We start from the raw sequence: 18,648 nt of genomic DNA, 5'->3' as shown, positions 1-18,648 counted from the left end.
ATTCTTATTCGGAATGCTTCTACTTCATCTCACGAAACTTTCTTCGCTGCTGGCTGAAATTGAACAACCATTGTGAGAAACTGTTGTTGAAATCCTGTCTGCCGCCGCTACAGGTAGAATGAATGTTCACTGTGGTAGCAGAAGGTAAATGGGTGGCGAAGAAAATTTATTCGATTTATTCGTGGCCAGGACAGACCGCGCTGCCTTCCAGAGAAGGGCCTCCGACCCCTCGACCAGCAGCGTTACCGAGACACGGGGATAGCGAGACAAATTTTTGTGCATCCGAATAACCGTTCTACTATTTTTTGTTTGAATTTTTCTTTAATTTTCTGTATTAATTTTGAACATATTGCAAGTATACTAGTGGTAAACTGCATATTACTGAAATCTAGTAAGGAAAATTTGACAATATCTTTGTTACCACTATGCAACATTGGTACTCTATTTTTCACCAAGAATTTCAAACAACTCCAGTGAATTAATAGAAAGCATTGTTCTTTTCTTATTTTTTCATTCCAGGACACCCTCGGCACTACATTGACCGGTTGAAAAGTCGCTGTCGACAGGTGTCAACCCTCGGTGCCCCGTGCTGGCGTGACACGTAATTTGCCTACTCGACTCGACAAAGCCAGTGCAAAACAACTGAGAGGGGAGCCTAAATCTTCACAGGTTGGTGTGAGTGTATGTGCACAAGTTTGTGGTTTGCGAATCACAGCTGTAGGTGGCAAGTGTGCACTCAAGCAAGCGTTTAGCAAACGTGAGAAAAGAAGGTTGAGAAAAGTAAAGGTAAAAATCAAAGGGAGAAGTTGTATTCCCTGTGGCAGCGCTGCAGCAGGGACACCGTCATCGAGTCCGGACGGATTGGAACGACGACGAAGGAAAAGCACAAGGAAAAATCGTTCTGGTTGTTGATTAAATTTAAGGTAAGTTCTGTCTTGAGGGCCATTTGTACTAATTTTAGAGCATCATTATGGTCGTTTTGAGGTGTGCTTCGTGCGGGCGGTGAAACGTGTTAAAGTGTGGGGTACTATATAGACGCGAATTTGAGCACATTTTAAAAGCGAAAGGACATTTCAATTCGAAAGTAAAAACAATCCAATGGCTCAAAGCCCACTCAGTTTGGATTAGCATTTTGGGTGAGCATTGGAAAAAAAAGCTTTGCGACGTTATTTGGAGAAAAACTTGGTACTGTAGCATTTTAGATGATTGTCTGGATTATTCATACATTTTAATAGCTTTCGCTTAAAACTAAGCTGTTGATTTCAGTTTCTCGATTAGGATCAATATGCATTTTATCATCGGTGTCCGGGAATGTAAACATTTGGGATATTGTTAAACTGAGAATAAGCTGTAATACATAATATAATTTAACGTGGTTGTGAAATTTAGGAAGGTGACTCCCAGCTCGAAAACATGCCTAAAAATATCAAAGTTGTGCAATTTTAGTTGAATTTAAAACAAATAAATAATTTCAGTAATATACAAATCGTACGTGTTTCACATCAGTATTGAATTGTTGTTTGTTGATCCAGATTAACCAGTTTTCCCCAAAATTATTATTTCCCCTGTTTGAAGTAAAACTAAGACAAGAAATCTAAAGCTTTTGGGATGTAAATAGTGATTTTCAAAACTTTTTTTTTCCTTTTGCTAACCGAGCTTGATCCGAAATCCAAACCACACATTGAACAGAGTAATTTAAGCTTTGATTTGATATGTTGAAAGAAATTATATCAAAGCCTCCAGTATCGAAAACCTGCCAAAATCTTAATATTGCTATCACTTTGAGTGGAATGCATCGATGCTAAATTTCGCTATGCTCATGCTTGCAGGGTTTGAGGCTACATTTGAGGTTGGCTATGGGTTAGATATGTTATTTAATGCTATTAGTATTGTTTATTCACGACTTTTTTGAAAAGGGTTTATGAAAAATGGTCATTGATTATTAAAAAGATTTTAAGAGCCAAAACGGTATATTTGCTCGATCCTCAGAAAAGATGTAGATAATTATTTTGTCTCTTCGAAAAAAAAAAACAACTTTTGGTAAAGAAAAGTACATTTTAATAAATCTTATTTATTAATAAAAACTAGAAAAGATTAGAATAACATCGATGATTGTCTGATCCTGGAAGAAAACTGGAAAATCCTGGAAAAAAGTTAAAATGCTCTCCAAACGCCGCAACGGTTTGCTTGATTGGTAGAATGTCTTTGGTAAAGTTGGAGACAGTAATTTTGTCCTTTCGGAAAAAAATCACACGAGTTGTGTGCAAAACCACGACCGAAAGGTTGACGTAGAATCACATAAAGTTGTTTGATACATTAGTTGTATTGAATTTGTTTCAAATTTTGAACAAAAAAGGAGTTGAAGTGCTACCAAATTTCAATTTGCACGTATACATACGTTATCTGAATACCAATGGAATAAGCACTATACAGCGCATGCAAGTTTCAACAGCCATAGTGCATGTCACGCTATGTTTAAAGAAGGTTTTCATACATAGTGAATGTACCTTAAATGTTTTTTCGTAGGATCATAGTTTCACCCCTCTAGTTTCAAAATATGAACACCCGAATATATTTCATCAGGGCAATTTTCTGAGGTGAAAAATCTCTGGGATCACGCCTTCCATCGCATGAGGAAGTAAAGCCGTTGGCGCCGGTCCGTTAATAAACGTGTCGTGAGTTAGGGTCCTGGGTGTGGAGTCGCCTCCCTGGGCGTCGGTGATTGGCCACAACAGTGGCGGAACTAGACCGACGAAAAATAAGCAAGAATAAAAAAAAATAATTTGTTCCTTTCTACGTTAATCCAGTTGAAAATGAGACCAAAAACAGTTCGTTTAGTTATGTTTTATTCTTAATCATTTTCGATTCAATATAGAAACCAAGTCTTCAAATACAATACAATCATTTTATTGATCTATATCTGTGAAATTAGTCGTTAAGTCCTATCAAATAGAACGTCGTTTAAAGAGGAAGGATAGTGCTTTTTTTTTAAGTAGAAAAAAATTGGCCGCCATCTTGGAATATATCAGTAAAACATGTAACGTAGCAAGATTTTGAACTTGACACCACTATTGTAAAGCTGTGAAAAAGCTTCAAAATACATTCGACTAATTCCGTGTGGCCTAAAACGGAAACGCGATTGAAATGAGGTCGGTATTTCATCTAGCCAGCATCGTACCTTGAGACCATCGGTAGCATCTCCCAGAAGGTCTCAAGGTACGATGCTGGCCTAACAAGCCAGTCGTCGTAGGTTCGCGTGTCGGCGCGGGAGAGACTGTTAGTGTCAGTAGGGTCGTAGCGCTAGCCCCGCAATTGTCCTGTACACTAAACAGTCAGCTGAAAAGTCTGTGTATAAAAAAACAGAAGGTCAAATTCCGAATCGGAATGTAGCACCGAGGCTTTGCTTTCTCGGTATTTCGTACCATTTTTGAGTAATGGAGAAAAGCGCGTAGACCTTATTGAATAGTGAACAGGCAGGAGGTAGTTCAAAAGTGTTAGTTGCTTCCAAAATTGTACTTCATACATTGGAAGTAACAAACAAAAGAAACATCAAGTGGTAGAAAACAATGTCCATGTACAGCTTCAAGCGCTTGCGTGAAAGCTTGTATGTGTGTTGAGTGGATGAACCGTGATGTGTTTTTTCAGCGTAAAAGGTTTAACTGCAATGGACATAAATATCATTTATTTTGTTTTAAATTTATTTTTATTATTTTTAGTTCAATTATTTTAGTGTTAGGTATTTATTCCTTCTCATTTTGCTACTCTTCCATTTAAAAAATAAACATAATAGTCTCCTTGAACACGGATCAATTTTTTTATGTGGAAATGGACTGAAAGTCTGAAAGTAATAAGAGAATTTAAAAAATTGTAATATAATTTTGAGGCGGTGCGTAACAAATGGAAAATGTCTCCGGAATGTACTGCAAGTACTCAGTCATTTTGTATCCCGAAACTAAGATATTTGCAGCAATGAAAAAAAGCTGCATTTGTTTTCTGTTCATAATTTCACTGCCAGACAGTGAGATCTACAAATAGGTTCCCACACACGCACGTAATAGGCACTCGGCTCAGGAAATATCCCCAAAGTTAGATACCCGTTAGCACAAAATGCTTTTTGCTGACATATACAGGGTACGGCGGAAAAAAAATGCGATAATTCATGGTGTTACTTTCAAATATTATTTGAAGTAATTTTAGGCAATAATATCAACATTTTCTATTTAGGTATCTGTATAAGGTCCTAACCAACAAATTTACTTGATACTTACTTTATTAAACAGTCCCAAGCCGTAGTGCGGCTTTTGCTGTACGTAAGAGTCGGCTTCATTCCACTCGGTTCATGGCTGCAGTTCGCCAGCTCTGCAGTCTGCATAGGCAGAGTTGCCATTTTCACAGATTTTTCTGTAAAATCACTGATTTTTTCCCTTTTTCGAATCACAGAATCTGTGATCACCGATGATAGATATTTTTGGAAAATCACAGATTTTCACAGATTTTTCCCATAAATGCCGAAAATAGCAAATTACCTACATTCTACAGGTTAAACTCATTAATTCGAAGATACGATTTTCCGGAAGCTCGAATAATCATCCGTAGAAAATAGTTCGACTATCCGGAGTCATTCCTTTCGCAAATTTCGAATTCGTTTACAATTCCGACATTTGCCTTTTTATCGATTCCATCTAGGAATGCTAGTTTTTCGCGCTATATGCTGCTTAGTTATCTCAATGAAGTGTGCAAAGAGGTGAACTGATTGAATATCACCTCATTATGATTGAATTTACGATATTTTGACGTTTCCCGATCAGAAGAGCATAGCTGAAAAATTACAAAAGTCTATCAACAAAAGATACAAGTAACATATTTTGATACGATTTTGTATTTTCCAGTATGTTTTTGATAACTGAATAGAATCTGAATGAGTTATAACAACAAATCCTGAAATGAAGGTGTTCTGAAACAAGTCTAGCGGATTTTTCGTTTCTATCAAAACTTGCTGTTTCCAACAACGAATGTTATTATGGTGTTCTATATGCTATCATATTTTGTTAGAAAGCTGATACGTAGGTAACAAATTTTGATATGGGTTTGATACTAGTAGAATCATTATTGTTATAATTTCTGTTATTTTTACACCTCACGGGATCAAATTTAAAACAAAACCTGAGATGTTTTACTCACAACAAACTTACAGCTTCTGTTACACTTTTGTTTTGGCTTTCTGATCGGGTTACCGTATCCAACGTATGGATGAGTTTCTTCTGACTAATTCATGACCACTTTCTCTGATGCGCAGCTTATCTGGTCTCAATACCAACCTGAAAAACACTTAGTTGAGGAACAAGTTGACTGACTGTTCCAATGCAATTTTAAAAGCTTAATAGTTAATTCATGCGAGTGGAGAAAAATTTAATGTTTCAATCAATCTCGTCTCGTTTTTTTTAACAAATATTCATACTCCAGATATGATCACAGTTTTTTTTTTCGCTGATCACAGATTTTCACAGATTTTTATCGTCAAAACACAGATTTCAAAACGGCAACTCTGTGCATAGGTCGTCTTCCACTTGATCGATCCACCTTGCCCGCTGTGCACCTCTCCGTCTCGTCTCTGACGGATTGGTCTGAAGAACCATCTTTACCTTACGACATGCCCAGTAGGGTGGGATAAAAAATAAATGTTAGCTCCCATGCACTTTTCGTGGTCCTTATGGGTGCCATAATAACTGTGTAACTTTTCAGATCGATCGGTGAAACGCCCGATTTGCACCCGATTTTCAAAGTTTCCATACGATTTCATATGGGAAAATCCACTTTTTCAAAACCTATTCTCTAGAGATGTCAAGTAGATTCGCGGAATTTCTACATAACCTGCTGAACCGCGAATATCTGATCCGTGATGGCACGGGCACCCATGAATCCCGCCCGGTAGTGCTCCACGAACTGCTTCGCAAAAGGTGATAGTCAACGGTAGAGTATTTTGGAGAGTACCTTGTAGGCGGCGTTCAGCAGAGTGATTGCCCGGTAATTGCAGCACTCCAGCTTGTCGCCCTTCTTGTAGACGGGACACACAATACCTTCCAGCCACTCTTCCGGTACTCGTTCTTCCTCCCAAATCTTGACAATGGCCCAGTGCTCGGTGCTTCTCGTAGAACTTCCGAGTGTCGTTAGCTTTGTACAGCTCTTCCATCGCTCTCGGTCCTCTTCCTTCGGAGGACTGAGCTTTGGCTGTTTCGTGCATGTCGGTATCGTTCCACGTTCGCTTTTGTACGGTATTGCAGCATTCTCGCCCGTGCTGCGTTCTTCTCCTCGACTAAGTGTTTGCATTCGCCTTCAAACCAGTCGTTTCCATGATTTGAGACCCTTGTACCTAGTAGCGCTACAGCGGATTCAGCCATCTTCAAGAGAAGCGCTCCAAGCTGCTCTTCCGTGGGTAACGCTGCCTCCAGCTGCAGCGCGTATTCCCGGCGTCCCGCAGTTGCTCAATTGTAGATCGCGGCGTTCAGCGGGTGTTATACACCGTCGATGGTTTTGAGTGCGTGCACACAGCTACTAAGTAGTGGTCCGTACCTACATTCGCACTGCGGTAAGTGCGAACGTTGATGATGTCGGAGAAGAACCTGCCGTTGATTAGAATCTGGTCGATTTGATTCTCTGTCTGTTGGTCGGGTGATTTGAGGATATCTTTGCGAGGGAAGAAGGTACTTCGGACTGCCATACCACAAGAGGCCACAAAGTTTACGCACCGATGGCTGTTATCATTAGACACAGCGTGCAGGCTATCAGGCCCGATTACACTGCATCCTCAACTTGAACAACATTGCGTTTATCGGCTGCAACCCCCACGCGTTGGCGCATCTTGCTCAGTACTATGAAGCCGGTTTCCAGCTTGCCGGTGGTGCCACAACTCTGTTAGAAAGTAGCCGCCCGGTGCCCGCTTATATTGTTTTCAGGGACGGCTCGTTGGGCCTTCCACGAGACAGGGGGTCTCGCGGGGGGATCATCGTGTCAGCTATGTTTAGAGTTCTACTCTGACAGCAGGACGTCGATAAGTCGCTCCTAACATGAAGATCAGACGCTGTTCTGAGCCGCACTTTCTTGGTGAATAGAAATTTACTCGATGTGTCCTTTATTTTTTAGCAATGACATCCTTGAGACGACACCGGAAGCTAGAACACGCCTTTCGAACGTACTCCTCCGGCTGTGCGGTTGTTGGACACAGCATCGACGCTGGAAATATTTTCGTTGGAGAACAGGATTCTCTTTTTTCCTTCTCCAGCCAAAGAAGCAATTTCTTCGAACGAGTCACTCGTAATTCTTTTATTTGCCTCGCGATCAAGTGACGTCCCACTCTTGCTCTGACCGATTCGCGCGCGTACCGGGTGGCAAGCAATCTGTGCACGAACCGCTTTGATCATGATTTGCGTACGTGCAAACCGAGCACGTCCACTTTCCGGCTTTCACTACTCAGGGTCATTGTGTAGAGACTTTTTGATGCGATAAACTGTGGTCAAATGAAATTTAACAGGCTCGGCAATCTCTTTCGGCGTCTCTTGGGCGAACAGTGAACTCGTTATAACTTCTTGGGCGTACATTTTCACTTATTGGCAATAAATAGGTTTCCATGTTTTGTTGCAGCACTTAAAAGTGAATGCAAACGAATACACTGTCCAACAAAACAGGTAATTAGATACACAAACTAACGTTTGAACATTTTCGCATATTTTTCTGCCGCATACTGTAAATCAACTTTACCGAGGCGTGTGCCTATTAATGGTTAAAATATTTTTACAGGCAGAACGGTGTAATTTCCTCTGGTGGATTTTGAGACTTTCCCGGTTTCTGTATAAAAATTTTCAAATTTTCGCGAATTTCGAAATATCACGTGTTTTTTGTGCGGGTTTCGCAGAAAAGCAGGTTTTTACGTAATATATTTTAATGATTTTGTTATCAAATTGTTTTCAGAGCTTCGGTTGAGTCTCTAAAACCTGACCTTTCTTTTTTTAACTTAATTTACTATTGGAATCAACATTGCCTTGCTTTTAAAATACAGGGTGCGGCAATTGAAGTGCTACATTGAAACAAACAGAAAAAAATATCAAAACAAAAACATGCTGTTTCAAATTCATTCAAATTCACTTGAAAGCATACCACTTTTTGAAAATTTATTCGTCAAGTTCAACGCATTGTACGAGGGATGCAGGTTTTCTTGTGGTATTTCATCTCAAGCGGTCAACAGATGTCATTTCGGGACTTCCACACCTTCATATTTCTTAGTGCAGGCTTTGGCCTTCAACATACTTCAGGTGGCGAAATCGTGCCTACGATTCGACGAAGCGAAGTTCTGCAGAATTAGCTCTCGCCGATATGTATTTTGATTGATTTTCACTCCTTCAGGGTCAAAAACCAGCGGAGTCCGGCCATTACGGGTGATTCCGACCCAAATAATCATCGTAAGCTAATCAGAACAGGTTCATGATCTGGCAACCAAACAAACTGTGTCGTTTTGTTTATTCACAAACCATTGTATGGTGAAAAGTTTCTCGTTGGTAAACACGATATTCTCCAATCTTGTTTACCGTGGTCCTCTTTGCCAGTACCTTCGAATTCTTCACCGGTTCTCGTTCCTGCCTTATTGAAAATTCTAGATCTTGTACGAGTTGGACTAAATTTATCCACCCCCAATTTAGTAGCACTACGTGGAGGATTTCGATTAAGGCACTTTTTGACCATGACCATGACACCATGACAGGTGCCATCACAGTAGTTGAACTTATCTCCTTTTGCCGTTTTCCAGCTCGGAACAAGGCTATCACAGCACTACGTTTCTGTTCGAGATCCATTTTTTCGGACAGCTAAGAAACAATTTAAATAAAGCGACGAGAGGTCGACCAATGCAGTTTCATGTGCATCGTGATAATGAGTGTTGAAGTAATGTAGCAGTTCAGCTGCCAGAACCTGTGATGCAAAACTTTCTACAAATTTTTTTTACGCCAATTATTGGTTACGGGAATCTTAGAATTTAGCTGTTATTGTTACTCGGGTGACTTTTGCTTTGATAAAAAATCAAAACTGATTTTTGATTTGAACTCTGTCTGTGACGGTAGTTTGTAGCAGTTCCTTTCAAATGTATTTCCAGTTATTACTCGATACTCTGGTTTATGTATCATTACCGGAAATCATCCTGTTGCCGTATGATATTGTTGCGTTCGAATCCACACTCGTGAACCGTGCTTGCAGCGGCAGTCGCAGTTGGGAACGCGCGGCGAATGACTCCCGCCGGAGGAAAAACCGGATTTGTATCGAGCTGCTTTCATTTGGTTTGAAAGCTTTCATGTTATGATGACGACCATATTACACAAGATCAGAGCGTGTGCCATGCAGAACGACCGATTTGCCGGTAAAACCTTATCGCCCGTTCTGTCCGGAGTGAGCGGTAGCAGAGATCTGCGTCCGGGTGAATGCAGTCCAGGCAGCTGGAGGAGGAAAAACGTTGCCGACGGGGTGGTCCAGTGTATTAAGATGGAAGCATAAAGATAAAATTTTATTACAACATTGCTATAAAGGAATTATTTGATGGTCGAAGATATTTTACAGTAATAGTTTTTTTTACTCAGTATCGAGTTGCTTTAATCTCGGGTGGCCACATTATTTGACCCCGTGCGTATCGACGGAGAAGGGGCGAGCAGCAGATTGAAAAAGAGGCGAAGTCAAATTGCTCATAATCATAATACCAGAAGGATTTAGTTCATAACCCCTGCGAACATTCTACCGAGTGACCAACTCTTTACTACGCGATGCTTCGATTTGATTGGCTATCGGGGTTGGGGCATTGCTTTTTGTTGCTCTCGCCTAATCGGTCAGATTATATCGCTGCGTATGTGCGTGTGAGTTTGATGCCGAATAGCTTCCGACAGTCAGTTTTGCTACGTAGGAGGCTGACAGATGAGAAAAAGCAAAAGTTTTGCCCCTTCATTCTTTTTCTTGTTCGCAATCCGCAAGATTAATCCCGCTGACAAGGCTCGGTCTCGGGTGAAACTTTTTGGTTATGGATTAATTGAACCTCCGCCCTCAGTGTAGCGAAGGTCCGGGGCGTGACGACTGCTGAAATGATGCAGTGATATGTTTGTTCTTTGGTGCGTGTGTGTGCAAGAGAAAATAAACACGACATTAATTGGAATAAGGAGATTAGTTTGCCGCTCTATTATATTTATGAGGAGCATGTTTTCGCCAATGACTCTCTAGCTGCTCTTGATTGGGGTTGTAGTGGAACAGTATTGGACAGCCGGGAACTAACTTTCACTTGGCTTCGCTATTAATGGTAATAATGGTAGGAGATAGATATTTATTACCTTGGGAAATTTCACATGCTTTGTGGCAAGCATAAGTTCTGTATAATTCTCGAAACATCTCTCTTATACTTTGTCTGAGCCGTACGCACACATATCAAAGAAAGTTTAAAAGTACATACACTGTTCTTTCGTGAGAACTGCTTTAGTCACTGAATGTTTGGATTCAAAATGCTGGTATCTTTGCTTTTCGAATTCGTATAAACTGTGCAAGAGAATTTCCTATAAACTAGATAGCTATAGGCATCAATAAGTCGGAGGAGATCAGTCGAAAAATGCCAATCGAGATTCGAAACACTCAATATTGCAGCACTTTCGAGTGGATAACCTGGCACTGAGTTCTAGCAAACGTAGAAGAGAACAAACAATACGGCTTCTAACCAATCTGTTTGTCCAGTAGGGCTGTACTGAAAATTCTGTGTCTCGTCCGTGTAATGGAAGTCTGTGAAAAGGAAGCAAAAGCATGCACGTCTTTCTAGTCAGTTGTTTGTAAATATTCCATTTCAATTATTCCTTCTAGCTATAACAGTCTTTATCTCAGCACAAGATTCAGTGGCATTACTTCAAACGAACTTAGCGACTGTCCAGCAGAAAACCAGTAGGGGATTAGTTTATTACATAGATTTGGGGGGTTTATAGAAAATGTTTAAGTCGGGGATACTGGAATATATGAAGACTTGAACGATCATTTTGGATTGGAAAGAAAGTTGGCATACGCTTTCGGTTTAATATATTAAATAATATTCATGGGTGTAAAGATTTTCTTTCATCAATGTTAATGTTACCTTCCTATAATGCATCTTAAATGTCCAGAAACAATAAAGCCAAGTTTAGTAGAGACAGGTCTAGTTATTACGGAGTGAACATAAAATCAAATTATTCTAGCAATATATTTGGGAGTATTTAAATATTTTAATTAGGGTTTGCAATCCCGGGAACGATTTCCCGGGAACTACCTTTTCTCGGGATTCCCGGATCCTGGGAAAAGAAATATTGATTCCCGGGATCCCGGGATTCCCGAGCTCCTCGAAAAAATTTTCATACAATATTGCAATAAAACTAAATATCATATCAAAACATGTACTTAAAAGAGAAGTCAAAAGACGCCATCTTGGATTTAAAAATGGCATAGAAAACCGGTTTGCTTTTTTTTTGGGAATAGTCCCGGCACTATAAATGTCATTATTGGGGTCCCACTTGTGTTGATACCAGTCCTACGTATCACACATTCCCAAGCGATGTCGATGTACAGATGGAACATGTCTATATGTTATATTCATGGTATTTTTTTGAAGGACTTGCCGTACTGCAAAAATGTAGATCCATGGTGGCGCGAGCAACCATGATCTTCGTAACGTTTGCGGTAAAAAATGAACTTTTTACGAATGGTGTTAAACAATAACTGAGATAAGTGAGTTTGATAAAATTCCCATGGGAAGTAATTATGTTAGCTTACTTGCAAAAAAATCTACGCCCATTCGAGCGGCCCTCTGGTAGTTAACCGGAACATTCGACATTGCGGACGAAAACTTGTGTGTAGGCTTGTTTTTATATATTTTCTTCGTTTTATTTAACACTTCCTCCTCATTTTTCGTGACAAAATTGTTGGAGTAGATCTTACGCTGCAGATTCGCCCAGAAATCTTCGATGGGACGCAACTTGGAGGCGTTGGGCGGGTTCGTCAACTTGGGTACAACATCGATATCCAGCCGGCCCATCCCCTCCAACGATCGCTTCGAGTAATGGGCCGACGCCATATCCGTCCAAAATAGCGCGTCTCCGGCCTTATGGTATTTCTTAATAAACAACGCAACTTCCGGCAGGCACTTCGTAGTATAAATTTCTCCGTTCACGGCCAGTCAGGAACGAAAAAAGCTGATTGTCATCAAAGCAGCACCTTCTTGGGGAACTTGGTGTGTGAAATGAACTTCACCTCGACGCTTACTTCTTTCGTGGAGGAAGTAAAATACGAAGTGCCCTGCCAGTCGTTACCTTTCTTGGTGAGACAGGTCTCGTCGTCTATCACCACCGTCACATCGCAATTTGCCGGGAAAATCGACTTGACCATCTTATTCAGGAGCTGCCGCTGCGTCATTGCCTGCAGCTCCGAGACGAGTTGACGGGACTATCGCTTCCTGACATGTATGTTCATGTTCGCCAGGTACTTTTTCACTGTTTGGCCGGTTGCACCGACCTCTCGGCCAAGCTCACGCAGCGATGTAGCCCCTCTTCTTCCTCTCCAGCATCCTTTGAAGCTTTTTGTCGCTCAGGGTAATCGAGCGTCCGGAACCGAGCTTTCTTTCGATGCTCTGATTATTGTCCAATAGAGCCAAGATTTGTAGATGCCGGAACGGGCGTATCCGGTGTCCACGAACTGCCATACGATGACCGTTTTAGACGCGGCGAGGTACCGTTCTTTGAACGGTTGGCTTTGATTATCGTTCTTCGCGTGTAAAACATCAGCTAGGATTTTATTTTGTCAAAACATTTGCGAAATGGAGGAACTTTTTAAGCGTTTGGAATCATCATCGTCCTAATCCGTACAGTAGCACAAACGCGACAAAAAACAATGGCGATAATGACCAAAACAAAACAAAGTGACAGCTACCTCTGGTATTACGCACACCATTGCAACTGCTCGGATAGTGTTTTTTTTCAGCTGCAAATTGTAGTCCGGGACGGTATAATCCTGCCGTAAAAACGAATTCGACATTAGAGTTCGACTGATAGAGCTGTTTTTTTTTTCTGTTCACTCATGGGTTACTATGATTGATGATGCATGGGTAGTTTTGTCAGTGCGTGTGAAGGTAAACCCCGTGAAAAATCGGTAATTTTGGTCTGTTTTTTACCACCAACGTTGCATTTATGAACTTCTTCAAAAAGTGTGATACTCGACGACATAGAATGTAGGAGAGTACTTTGTAGGCGGCGTTCAGTAGCGTGGTTGCACGGTAGCTGCAGTAATCTAGCTTATCGTACTACCTAATCATCCGAAATTTTGGCATTAAACAAGTGTAGCGCCTTAGTGCTTCGCTATCGTGTTTGAATAGCTGTCTGGGAAGTTCCTCAGCTTTAGCTACTTCGTTTTTTTTCAGCCAGTTGATCTCTCTCTTTAACCTCCTGGAGGTCTGCGGCTGGAATTCTGTCGTCATACGCGCGTACGTAAAGATCTACAGTTGCAGTACGTTGTCAACAGTTTAATACTAATATAATAAGCAACAAGCGATCATTGAAGAATCCCGGTGTTGTAATTTACATTTGGATATCTATTCCTACAGTGTCGAAACCGTGGTAACATAGGGAGTCGAAGGTTTTTTTATTGGGTGTGTGTTTAAACGTCAACACACTACTTACTTACTTTCCTTCGTTGGCCGACGGACCGTTTACCAGTCTAGGGCCAAACGAATTAGAGATGTCCAGCTTCTTCTGTCCTGGGCAGTTGTTCTCCAGTCACTTCGTACACCAGCAGATCGTGTATCTTCTTCCATGGCACACATCCACCGAGTGCGAGTCCTACCATGAAGTTTACGGTCTATAATAATAATAAAAATGTTTGTATACCTGGTACAACTCGTAACTTGAGCGTCTGCATGGCATAGTTATTACTGAGTGCCAGTCTCTCTGCTTCCCTCTTAAAGACCTGAAGGTCTTTTTCACGGCCCTACGGTCGATAGCGACGATATCAATGTTCGTGTACCCTAGGAGCATCTGAAAATTTCGTGATGATCGTACCGTTTCTTTGTACGTTTGCTCTTCGTACTGCACTATCAAGAGATTATTAAACAGTAAGTTGTAGTACGCATCCCCCTACTTTAGTCCATCTAATGTTACGAACGCGACTGATGTTTTACCAGCTATTTGCATTTTATTGATCTCTCCAGCTTCATACGACTTAACTTAATAATTAGTTTCGTCGGGAAACTGTGTTTCAGCATAGTCTGCCACAGGAGGAAAAATATTTCCTCTCCTAAACTTCCCCGAAAAGGTCCTAAGATTTCCCAAAGTGAAATGTAAGTTACAAACAAACCAAACAGTGCTGCGGAAAAACCGAAGCAAACTCCTCCTGGGCTTGCAAATTTAAAGTCCCAGAAGGAGTTCCCAGCACTGCCAGGAACATCTAAAACCTCTGTTGTTCCTTTTGCACATCCAGTTGATGAAACAAACTCTGGATTAGTGAAATTTTTTGACATTGTGGACTGGATTTTTGAAACTTTCAATGTACCCGATCCAATTAAAATTTTTCTTACAGCATTCCTCCCAACAGTTAGATCACTTTTGAAGCAGTTGACTGCCCAATGGCCCCTCCTTGCAGCGATTGTATCCTTCGATGCCTAATTCATCTGCGTATACGAAGGATTCTATCTCTGTCTTACAGTGGAATTGTAGAATTATTTTACCAAAAATGGATTCATTTAAAGTTTTAATAAATAGAAACAAATGCGATGCATTTTCCCTTTGTGAAACTTGGTTTACTTCAAATATTGATCTCAACTTCCATGATTTTAATATTATTCGCCTTGATCGAGACACCCCATATGGAGGAGTACTTTTAGGGATTAAAAAGTGCTATTCTTTCTATCGTATTAACCTCCCCTCGATTCCAGGCATCGAAGTTGTCGCATGTCAAATGACAATACAAGGTAAAGAGCTTTGTATTGCCTCAATATATATTCCTCCCAGAGCACAGGTTGGGCAACGGTTGCTCTTTGATTTAATAGAACTTCTTCCCTCGCCACGTTTGATTTTGGGAGACTTCAACTCTCATGGTGTGGTGTGGTTATAAGGCTTTTCCAAACAACGATATTGTCTGTCATTGAGTACGGGTGTTTCTGCTTCCGCTCCGCAGCAAACACACATTTGATCAAACTGGAGCGAATACAATATCGTTGTTTGCGTATCGCCTTGGGTTGCATGCAGTCGACCCATACGATGAGTTTGGAGGTCTTAGCTGGAGTACTACCATTGAAAAACCGCTTCTGGAGCCTGTCTTCTCGCATTCTTATCAAATGTGAGGTCTTGAACCGTCCTGTGATTGAAAATTTTGAAAGGTTAATCGAACTTAATTCTCAAACCCGTTTTATGACATTATATTTCAATCACATGTCCCATAATATTAACCCTTCTTCGAATATTCCAAATCGTGTCGACTTATCAAATACTTCTGATTCTACTGTGTTTTTCGATACATCCATGATAGAAGAAACTCGTGGAATCCCGGATCATTTACGCGTGCAGCAGATCCCCAAATTTTTTTCCAATAAATATCGAAACATCAACTGCGACAATATGTTCTACACTGACGGATCACTTCTTGATGGGTCCACTGGCTTCGGTATTTTCAATAACAATTTAACCGTCTTCCATAAGCTTGATAATCCTGCTTCTGTTTACGTCGCAGAATTGGCTGCAATTCAGTACACCCTAGGAATTATCGAAAAAATGCCCACGGACCATTATTTCATCTTTACGGACAGTCTCAATTCCATTGAGGCTCTCCGATCGATGGAAGATGTTAAGCACTCTCCGTATTTCCTGGGGAAAATACGGGAACATCTGAGTGCTTTATCCGAAAAATCGTATCAGATTACCTTAGCGTGGGTCGCTTCTCACTGCTCGATACCGGGCAATGAGAAAGCGGACACTTTGGCTAAGGTGGGCGCAACAAACGGTGGAATTTATGAAAGACCAATTGCCTTTAATGAATTTTTCTCATTTGTACGTCAGAATACGATCATCAATTGGCAAAATGCTTGGACCAGAGGGGAACTGGGAAGGTGGTTACATTCCATAATCCCCAAGGTGTCGACGAACCCGTGGTTCAAGGGGTTGGATGTAGGTCGGGATTTCATTTGCGTGATGTCCCGGCTTATGTCCAATCACTATAGATTTGACGCGCATCTCCGTCGTGTTGGGCTCGGGGAAAGTGGTATCTGTGCCTGTGGTGAAGGTTATCACGACATAGAGCACGTTGTTTGGTCATGCCCTGTACACCGTGACGCCAGGTCTAAATTAATAGCTTCCCTGCAGGCCGAAGGTAGGCAGTCGGCTGTTCCTGTTCGTGATGTCTTGGCGAGCCGTGACCTATCCTACATGTCCCTTATATACGTTTTCCTGAAATCCATCCACGCCCCAGTTTAGTCCTACCCCCTTCCGCCTGCATCCAGCCTAACGACAAGAACACGTTAAGACCCCGGATCCGGAAACAGCAATCAGACCCGCACGATACTCTCAAGGCCCGAGGGAGACAACCCAATATGCCAGTCCGTAATATCTTGGCCCAGCAGCGGAACATGTGCTTACCTATGGCAATGAAAACCATCATACAGTAAACCAGTGCTTTTAATGCAAAATATTATAGCTTTAAGTTACATTTAGTTTCAGCTCGTAGTCGGCAGCGAGGATAAAAAATTTGCTTTTAGTTATTAGGATACTTTAGAAAGTAAGCTACCAGATAGAATTGGCGCCGTTAAACATTAAATTGTATTTGTGCCGTGTCAAATAAATTATAGATGAACAAAAAATAATAATAATTTGTTGAAATGTTTTGCATAAAAAAATGTAAGACAGTTTTTTCCGCGAACAATGAACCAATCACATGCGAGTCTGCCTAGCACAGACGACATTAGTAAACACCAACCATTTACTATGACAGCGGTTCTCAACCTTTTTTTTCCGCGTACCACTTGACGATATTTTCCAAATCAATTGCACCCCCTGGTTTGGAATGTTCTGACAGAGTGAGAAAGAGAGGTGTAGGTCATGTTATGGTAGTCTAGTCCAGGTTTCAAGCTGAACTATGGTTTATTAGATTGCTGCAGCCATGTTTTCAACTTTTCGACGGTGGAGGAAACCTACACCAGACTAAAAGCGGAAGCTAAGCGTATTGGACTACTGATCAATGCGTCGAAAACTAAGTATATCAAGGGAAGAGGCTCCAAGAAGAACAATGTCAGCCTCCCATCCCGAATCACCGTAGACGGCGATGAGCTTGAGGTGGTAGACGAGTTCCTGTACTTAGGATCACTAGTGACCGCTGGCAACAACACCAGCAAGGACAAGCGGCAAATCGTGCCTACTTTGCACTTCGTAAGACACTGAGATCCAATCGAGTGCGCCGCCGTACAAAGTTGAAACTGTCAAAACACTAGTTAGACCGGTAGTCCTGTATGGGCTAGAGACGACAACACTGCTCTCAGAGGACCTCAACGCCCTTGGAGTTTTCGAACGGAAGGTGCTGCGAACCATCTACGGTGGCGTACAGACTGAAGACGGAGAATGGCGTAGACGCATGAAACATGAGCTGCACGCGCTTCTAGGAGAGACTCCCATTGCACATCTGATCAAAGTTAACCGATTGCGATGGGCCGGACACGTCTCAAGGATGCCGGACAACAACCCGGTTAAAACGACCCTTTTCAGTAACCTCTCCGGTACCAGATACAGAGGATCACAGCGTACACGATGGCTTGATCAGATTGAAACCTCCGAATGATAAGACGCCTGGGAGCATGGCGCCATACAGCCCAGAACCGAGTGGAATGAAGACGATTCCTTAATACAGCACGAGCCACCTCGACCTTAGCCTGCTAGGTAAGGTAAGTAACAGTCATGTTTTAAAAGCTTTTTGTCCGCCATCACTGATTTTTCTTTCGCGTACCTCCTGACGGCCTTCGCGTGCCTCTAGGGGTACGCGTACCCCAGGTTGAGAATTGATATTCTCTATATTAGTATCAAACAAAAATTGATAGTCTTTCCGTCCTAACAGGTCTATCAATGTTTGCTTCCGCGAAATTAAACTAATGTCATGTCTCGGAGGCAAAGGTTTTTCGAAAACAACTCTCTTTCTTTAACAACTTGTAAACCTGCCGTTAGAACGTATTAAAAACTGATGTCTTGAAAGGAAACATGCTGGTAAAAGCAAAAGACCTGTACAATATGTGCAGTCAGGTTTTATTACGCGGATTATCGAGATAACGCGGGTTAGGAATCAAAAACATTTAAGTGTTTATTGAATGGAAGATCCATTAAAAAACCCCTTCGCCGTCCGACGGATCCGGAATAACCGTAAATGAAGACAATTTTAAATACTCGTTTCGGGGTTTTTTACGCGGATATTTACTTTATGGTTTACGTTACGTGGATTTTACGGGGTTACCTACCTTTTTAGTTTTCAACAAATCGAAATTTTCCATTGCATCATTTTAAACTACAACTTTTTGAGAACATTTTCACAAATTTTTATTATGATCTGAGCGATAGCGAAGGAGTTAGAGCGATTTTAGGCGCACCTCGTCACGGC

At 41.4% G+C, this 18,648-nt stretch overlaps 1 protein-coding gene across 3 annotated transcripts in view; it reads left to right on the top strand.

Moving 5' to 3' along the window:
• The first annotated feature begins 519 nt into the window (after positions 1 to 519).
• Positions 520 to 18,648, top strand: part of LOC129718471 (uncharacterized) — a 391,795-nt gene continuing 373,666 nt past the window's right edge. For all 3 annotated transcript variants that reach the window (XM_055669261.1, XM_055669258.1, XM_055669259.1), the window contains exon 1: positions 520 to 923. The gene's annotated coding sequence lies outside the window, so the exon portion shown is untranslated. The remainder of the gene's footprint in view (positions 924 to 18,648) is intronic.

This window comes from Wyeomyia smithii, chromosome 1 (genome assembly GCF_029784165.1).
Source record: "Wyeomyia smithii strain HCP4-BCI-WySm-NY-G18 chromosome 1, ASM2978416v1, whole genome shotgun sequence".
Taxonomy (NCBI): domain Eukaryota; kingdom Metazoa; phylum Arthropoda; class Insecta; order Diptera; family Culicidae; genus Wyeomyia; species Wyeomyia smithii.
This window is presented reverse-complemented; position numbering and strand designations above follow the sequence as displayed.